The 8,491-nt window shown below is 32.4% G+C and overlaps 1 pseudogene; it reads right to left on the reverse strand.

The window, feature by feature from the left end:
• Positions 1-2,969: 2,969 nt before the first annotated feature.
• Positions 2,970-5,080, reverse strand: LOC112024643 (peroxidase 5-like; annotated as a pseudogene).
• Positions 5,081-8,491: the final 3,411 nt, after the last annotated feature.

Consider the following 8,491-nt stretch of genomic DNA (forward strand, 5'->3'; position numbering starts at 1 on the left):
AGAATGTTTCTAATTACTTTCAAAGATATATATTTGTAATGTTTATCTAATAGATATGGGAATCCCCTATTCTTTTTTTTTTTTTTAAAATTATTACTTATTAAAAAAAAAATAACAACCCAAAGCCTCTATTCTATCAATAGTCTTTACGTCATGGAAAACATGAAATAAAGTAAATTGAAAAAAGAAAAAAACCATAGCAAAAAGATGTGATATTGGGAGATTTGCCCTATATGTGTAAATAAAAATTGAGTCCATCTTTATTCAGAGTAGAGCATAAACCTTAAAATATTAACACTGAAAAATTCACATAAAATTTCACTTATTACTCCATCACATTGAATAACAACTCACCTAATTTGGCCCCACCGCATCATAGAAATTAGATTGGGGTACGAAAATTACAAAAGGTTTTCAGTGGCTGTAGAATGGATCGTAGCAGTCTTGGGAAAATTTGTTGCCATCCTACATCATGTTCAAATTTTTATTAGTTCATTTAGTTGAGAATGCACTATGCAGCGCTGTAAATGTCATGAATTAGTAGTGTTATTAAGATCTCTCATTTCGATAATTAAATAAAGGATTTCTTTCTTTCTTTCTTGGGGAAGGGGACATAATGACTAACCAAAGAAAAACTGGTGTTCATGCATTTAAATTTTAGCAGCATATTATAACTATCTAAAACAACCATTTTCATTTAGATTTTAGATTTTAATTTTTATTTAAATCTTTTTCAAATTTTACTTTTTTTCAAAATACAAATATAATTTAGCACAATTTCAGGAAAAAACAATCAATGAAAAGATAAATAATCTGATACTAAATGCAAACTTAGGGGGACAATTACCAAGTGCGTTATAACTCGATTGTATTGTCTATCTAAATAACAAGTTATTATTATAAGAACTAGAATGTAACTTATGCAAATGCATGAATGCATTTAAAATTAAACACAATTTTTATTATAAAAATATAAATAATAATTCAAATTATTAAAAAAAATATCATGTAACACACGCATTAATGTATACGTATAGATACATTTAAAATTAAACACAATTTTTATCATAAAAATATAAATAATTAGTTAAATTATTTTTTTAAAGTAAATGTAATTAGTCACATATTAAAATTCTTACCTAAATTTAATACTACTTATGCTCATTTTTTTTTCTAATTTTTAATAAGATAGAACGTGTGGTGATTTTTGTTATGTGGTGATTTTTATTTAGATTATGTGATTGGTTTTTCATTTTAATTTTACAGTTTATTGATATAGCACTCATTAACTCACTTGACACAAAAATTAAAAAACTTTAGTAGATACATGGAACAAACTTAAGTGAATAATTATGAAGTGTGGTCCCCACATATATTTAGACACATGGCGCAAAATTGGATTCTAATTTCAAATTCTAATTGAACTTTTTTTAAGTTTTGCCTATTAATATATATATATATATATATATATTATTATTATTATTATTAATAAAAAGGTAGATCATCAGGTATTATAAAAACTAACATATAATCCATGTAAACATATGGATGCATTTAAAATTAAACACAATTTATATTATAGAAATATAAATAATTAGTCAAATAATTTATAAAAAAAAAAAAAAAATAGCATGTAACACATGCATACGTATAGATACATTTAAAATTAATGTTATCTAAAATGTAAGCAAATCATACAAAAAAGTTTCAATAGTCACACAAATAAACCTATAATATATATCTAATTCACAAACCTACAATTTTTCCTTATCTCTCCCTGGCTTCCTGTAAGCACTTCAATGTAACCCATTTTTACCATAGCTGCTGCAAACTTATACGCCCATGCTCGATTATGTCTTGCATTATTTCTGACAATTCCAACCGTTGAAGGGTAATTCAAAAGAGATTGATCAGAGGTCAATAAACTTCACATAAATGCAGCCAGAAAAGTTGCTGCAGTGCATTAAACACGGTGATAGCAGTTTTCCCTCTAGATATTTCTCTATTTCCATCATCTTCATACGTGCAGGGAGTCCATTCTTATCGTTGGATCCTCCTGGAAGTTCACCTAAGCTGCCCAGGTATTCACATGACCGATATTCCTCAAGTTCGAGGAGTTTATGTTCCTCAGACTATACTTCCTTACCCTTTCCTTACGTGATCCTCCATTTTGGGCCCTTCACCATCCTCTACCCCTCCTCGGAAATACTTATACCTTCAAATGGGGCCTGAGGCCCAGCATATGTGTTTGGGCTTTCACTCCCCCACACTACTTATTTTCATTTTTTTTTTTTTAATTTTAATAAGATAGAATGTGTAGTGATCTTTGTTATGTGGTAATTTTATTGAGTATATGTGATTAGTTTTTTTTTTTTTTCATTAATATTAGATTCTTAGTGTTTTGCACTCATTTAACTTACTCGGCAGAAAGATTAAAAAACTTAAGTGAACACATGACACAAACTTAAGTGGACAATTATGGTGTGGTCTCCATATAAATTTAGACATATGGCACAAAATTGAATTCTAATTGAATTTTTCTAAGCTTTGCTTATATATATATATATATATATAATACAAAAAGGTTGATGGTCAATTGTGAGTTTTATATATCAAAATTTACTGAATAAAAAATCAAACTCTAAATTAGGGTCAGCTAATTGGTAATAGCTCTTCAAATAATTATGTTTGTTTGTGTTACATTCACTTCACACATTTCGGTGTCAATAAAAAAAAAGGGTTGTAAATAAAGCAGTGAAGATAATCCTCAACATCCACAAACGAATGCTTTGCACTTTTTGTAACATCCAACAAATACCAATTTATCCCATTAATGTCTCAACAGAATTTACTCAAAAACTTTCAAAAGAACGAATTTACACTTGAATCTCAACATAGAAAAATGAAACAAAAATGTAAGCAAATCAAACAAAAAAGTTTCAATAGTCACACAAATAAACCTATAATATATATCTAATTCACAAACCTACAATTTTTCCTTATCTCTCCCTGGCTTCCTGTAAGCACTTCAATGTAACCCATTTTTACCATAGCTGCTGCAAACTTATATGCCCACGCTCGATTATGTCTTGCATTNTCCTGAGGCCCAGCATATGTGTTTGGGCTTTCACTCCCCACACTACTTATTTTCATTTTTTTTTTTTAATTTTAATAAGATAGAATGTGTAGTGATCTTTGTTATGTGTAATTTTATTGAGTATATGTGATTAGTTTTTTTTTTTTTTCATTAATATTAGATTCTTAGTGTTTTGCACTCATTTAACTTACTCGGCAGAAAGATTAAAAAACTTAAGTGAACACATGACACAAACTTAAGTGGACAATTATGTGTGGTCTCCATATAAATTTAGACATATGGCACAAAATTGAATTCTAATTGAATTTTCTAAGCTTTGCTTATATATATATATATATATAATACAAAAGGTTGATGGTCAATTGTGAGTTTTATATATCAAAATTTACTGAATAAAAAATCAAACTCTAAATTAGGGTCAGCTAATTGGTAATAGCTCTTCAAATAATTATGTTTGTTTGTGTTACATTCACTTCACACATTTCGGTGTCAATAAAAAAAAAGGTTGTAAATAAAGCAGTGAAGATAATCCTCAACATCCACAAACGAATGCTTTGCACTTTTTGTAACATCCAACAAATACCAATTTATCCCATTAATGTCTCAACAGAATTTACTCAAAAACTTTCAAAAGAACGAATTTACACTTGAATCTCAACATAGAAAAATGAACAAAAATGTAAGCAAATCAAACAAAAAAGTTTCAATAGTCACACAAATAAACCTATAATATATATCTAATTCACAAACCTACAATTTTCCTTATCTCTCCCTGGCTTCCTGTAAGCACTTCAATGTAACCCATTTTTACCATAGCTGCTGCAAACTTATATGCCCACGCTCGATTATGTCTTGCATTATTTCTGACAATTCCAACCGTTGAAGGGTAATTCAAAAGAGATTGATCAGAGGTCAATAAGCCACGGTGCTTCTTCAAATTTTTATAATACTTATTATCAAGCCTATATGGTGTAATTACATCAAGTGGTACCGTTGGACCATTGCCATTATTTGCATTTTGCGGACACTTGGTCTTTAAGTCTCTAGCAAATATGGGATTCATTGAAGGTCTTGTGGATTTGTTTCACTGAAATTATATAATCGGTTTGAGAAAGTAGAACAATGTGACCTTCCAATGGAATGTGCCCAGAAAGTGTCACCATTTCATCAAGACTAAGTCCTTTTTGTGCAAATCTTTCTTCGAGTTGCTGAGCATTGAAGATAGGCAGTGGAAGGTTTTGATTGGGCTCATCTTCACGTGATATCCTGCCATCACGGCGTCCTGATGGCACCATGTAATTTATGCCTCCAACTTTGTAAGCACTGTCACGAGCAGCAAATGCAACAATGTCTGCGCATGAGACTGTTTGTGGACATTGAGCTTCAATTTCAGCCTTTGCCTCAAATATCACTTCAAAGCCTCTTAAGCTTGGATTGTTGGCTGGATTATCTCTCTCGGCTTGATTTCCAGGGGTTGAATCAAGTAGGATAGAAGCATCACAACCCTGCATAGATAACATGTACAATATGATTTAATTCCACATCTTAGTAATTAAGCAGCTTATAAGGTATATTCTTTTAACGGAGAAAAAAACAAAGCAAAAGGGACTACAAATTTAGGTACAGTTTCTGTTAAATATATAACAAGTTAATTGGTGTTGCAAAGAGCTAATTAGCATACCCTGACAAAACAGTCATGAAAATGCATTCTGATGAGGCCAGCAGCTAGGCTTGGGTTGCTTGACACAGCTTTGTTCACTGTGTTTCTCACAATGGTCTCTGCAGAAGGACAAGTTGATTGATAGAAACCCACTTTGAGTGATGGCATCGCCAGTGAAACTGCCACCATCACAGACATAGTAACAAAGAAAACCAAGCAAAATTTGATTGTTGCCATGGTTACTCTACAACCCAAATACCGCAATACTCTAATGAGTGAATGAATAATTCTGAGAGTAAAGAGCAGAGAAAGAACAGATAAAGAAGAATATTATAAGCAAGAAGGAGATGAAGATAAAGGTTGTTGTTAGCCAAGTATTTATAGGAATGAAGTTAGTGAAGATGGGACTGGCAATTTTACTCTGCAAACCAAAACGTGTATTGCTGCATAGAAGAAAGACTTGAAGCTGTCTAAGTTTGAGGGTTTCTATGGTAACAATGAGGAAACAGTCCTCTTTGGCTAAGTCCAACGTACAGTAGCTTATTTTACAAGATCTTCCATCCGATTAGCCTATTAGAAATTGAGTGGGTAGTGATGTATTTATGTTCTTTGGCTGTTAGGAATGTCAACTTGGCAGTGGAGAGGGTAAGAAGGTAAAATAACGTACGTATATATATGCCCCACATACATGCATCTAATGCAGACTAGGTCAGTGAGCTCAATTTTCTGTATCTTTGTATAGTTTTTCATGATATTTTAATATCTTGATTAGGACTAGGGGTGGCAAATGGGCGGGTTGGGTCATAAATGGGTTGGGTTATAAATGTGTTGGGTGTGTAATTACCCATTTATCCATTTATGACCTGTTTATATATAAATTAATTATCCATTACCAACCCAACCCATTTAATTAGTAACCCACCCATTTAACCCAATATGATCCAAATACCTCTAAAACTACTTGAATACCTTATTGACCTCCAAAATTACCAAAATACCCTTAAATACCTAAAATGATACAAATACTCCCTACACTTTCAAAATTACCAATATACCCTTGGACATCCAAAATTATCCCCAAAATCTCTAAAATGAACAAAATACCCATGAAACCTCTAAAATGACCAAAATACCCCTGATATCTCTAAAATCACCATATATGCTTAAAAACTACTAAAATGACCAAAATGTCTCCAAAATCTCTAAAATGACCAAAATACTCCCAAAAACCCAAAAAAATGACCAAAATACCCCCAAAAACCCAAAAAAATGACCAAAATACCCCCAAAAACCCAAAAAAATGACCAAAATACCACCGAAACCTAAAAATTACCAAAATACCCCCGAAACCTATAAAATGACCAAAATACCCCCAAAACCCAAAAAATGACCAAAATACCCCAAAAACCTAAAAATGACCAAAATACCCACCAAAACCTAAAAAATTACCAAAATACCCCAATATATATATATATATCTTTTTCTATTCCATTATATTTTTATAAAAATCTGTTTATCTCATTTCATGCACTCATAATATATATATGTATGGAAGCATTTTTCATATAAATAAAAATTATTACAATTGAGAAAACAAGTGATCAATCGAGTAATATATAATTCAATATTTTCAAAATATAATAATATACTCTTTTCTCTCACATAATAGCAGTGGGGCCTATTTATTAAATTTATAGTTTAATCTACCATTCACATATTAGAGGAGAAAGTATCTAATAATTTTCATGATTAAGCATAACAAACTAGCTAGGTCTCCCATTGAGTAGCTAGCATTTCATTATCAATTGGAACTCATTTTAGATGATCATTTATATATGTCACCTAAGGAAACGGTCCTCCTTAATTGATGAAATGTCATTCTCAACTTACAAATCCAAACTTTTATTTGGTGGATTAAGACAAAATGAATAGTTGTGAAAATACAACTTGTAGCTTAGTTCAACCACTCAATGTTTCTCGCATCTTTAATTCTTTGTAATCTTTTTAGTTCGGCTAGATAAAAATTCCACATAAAATTTCATAGACTGCCTCACATTGAATATAACCATTCACTCGATATGAGACCACCAAAACACCTGGTTTAGAGAGGGTGTGAAAATTTCTATGAGCACAAACTTATAGTAATATTTTTCCCATTTGACAATTGTACATATAATGGACCACAGGAAAATCAATGGGCAAGTTGTTCACATCCTACATCATGTTCATAATTAATTATTAGTTGGAAAAATGCACTGTATGCATCAGGTGGTTGTAAATGTCCTGAATTTGTTGTGTTATTTAAGAAGAGCTCTGATTGTGTTGATGAAATAAAGGATTTCTTTCATTTATTCTTTCCTTCATTCTTTTCTTCTTCTTCTTATTATTTTTTTTCTAAAAAAATAATGTTAACATAGGCTGCGAGTTTTGGATGATGGGTCATGAAAACTGAGTGATATCACTCACTTTTTGGACTATCCAAACGAGCCCTAAATAACTGAATTAATGGAATATTTATTAGGATAATTATCTAGTTAGTTGAATTAGAAAAATATGGTAGTTTCAAGGGAGTTCAGGACCCTTTTTGTGCTGGTTTTATTTAGCTAAGGCAACCTCAATGAAAGGGGAAAAAAAAAAGCACAGTATTGGGCCTTAAAGCCCAACGAGATCCAAGCTTTCTACCAACCCAACAAATTAACAAAAAACTCCCAAATCCAGCCGTTCAAGCAGAAAGCCTTTAACATAGTCCTATATTAATCAAATGGCTCCTAGGTTTCTACTTTTGAAAGAAGTAACTTGAGCCATAGCCCAAATCTTCTAGCAATGCATTAGAGTCTCCTCAAGTAAAAAATTCTTAGGCAACTTTATCCTACATTCTTTCAGCACAAGCCAAAGGCCTAGATCTAAGACCCAAGCACCACCCAAAATAAATAAATAAAACTCACAAAAGATTAAGTGTTAGAAACCTAATTCCAACATTTATAAAAAGAGAAAGTCTACTGACTTATAATTAATAAAATGTTGTTCAATTAAGTGTTAGAACCTAATTCCTATCACAATTTCCTAGTACCACCAGTTTTGATATGGTATCACTATCTCCTTTTTCTTTTTTAGGAACCAACATGTTTTAGCCTTCAATAACTCATGAGTAGAGCTATCCATGGGTCGGTCTGGGTCGGGTTTATGCCCAACTCGGAACCGACCTGCTGAAATTAGGTGGGAAAAAAATGCACCCGCCGCCGACCCGCTGGAGTAATCGGGTTGAGCGGTTCAAACCATCAACGGGTGGCGGGCGAGTCGGTCGGAGTCATAGATCTTAGAAGACGGCAAGAAAACGGTAAAAAAAACATAGATCCGGCGAAAGTCTGACCGGATTCTATGAGATTTCACTAGATCCGGCAAAAATCTCACCGGATTCAATGAGATCATTTCACTAGATCCGGCAAAAATCTCACCAGATTCGATTAGATTTCACTAGATCCGGTCAAAATCTCATCGAATCTAAGAGAAATATTGTTGGAATCTAGAAAACTATCACCAGAATTTGGGTTTCTTCGCTGGATTCTGGAAAATTTACACCGGAGTCTGGAAATTTTGTCTGGGATTTGGAAATCTTACTGACGATTCGGGTTTTAGGGGAGGAAAACTGAAACCGACTTGCTGGAATTGGTTTTTGGTGGTGAAGACCCACCGCCGACCTGCCGAAGTAGTCAGCTCGGCCGGCTTTGGGTTGA

Source organism: Quercus suber, unplaced genomic scaffold, assembly GCF_002906115.3.
Source record: "Quercus suber isolate HL8 unplaced genomic scaffold, Cork oak 2.0 scaffold_921, whole genome shotgun sequence".
Lineage (NCBI taxonomy): Eukaryota > Viridiplantae > Streptophyta > Magnoliopsida > Fagales > Fagaceae > Quercus > Quercus suber.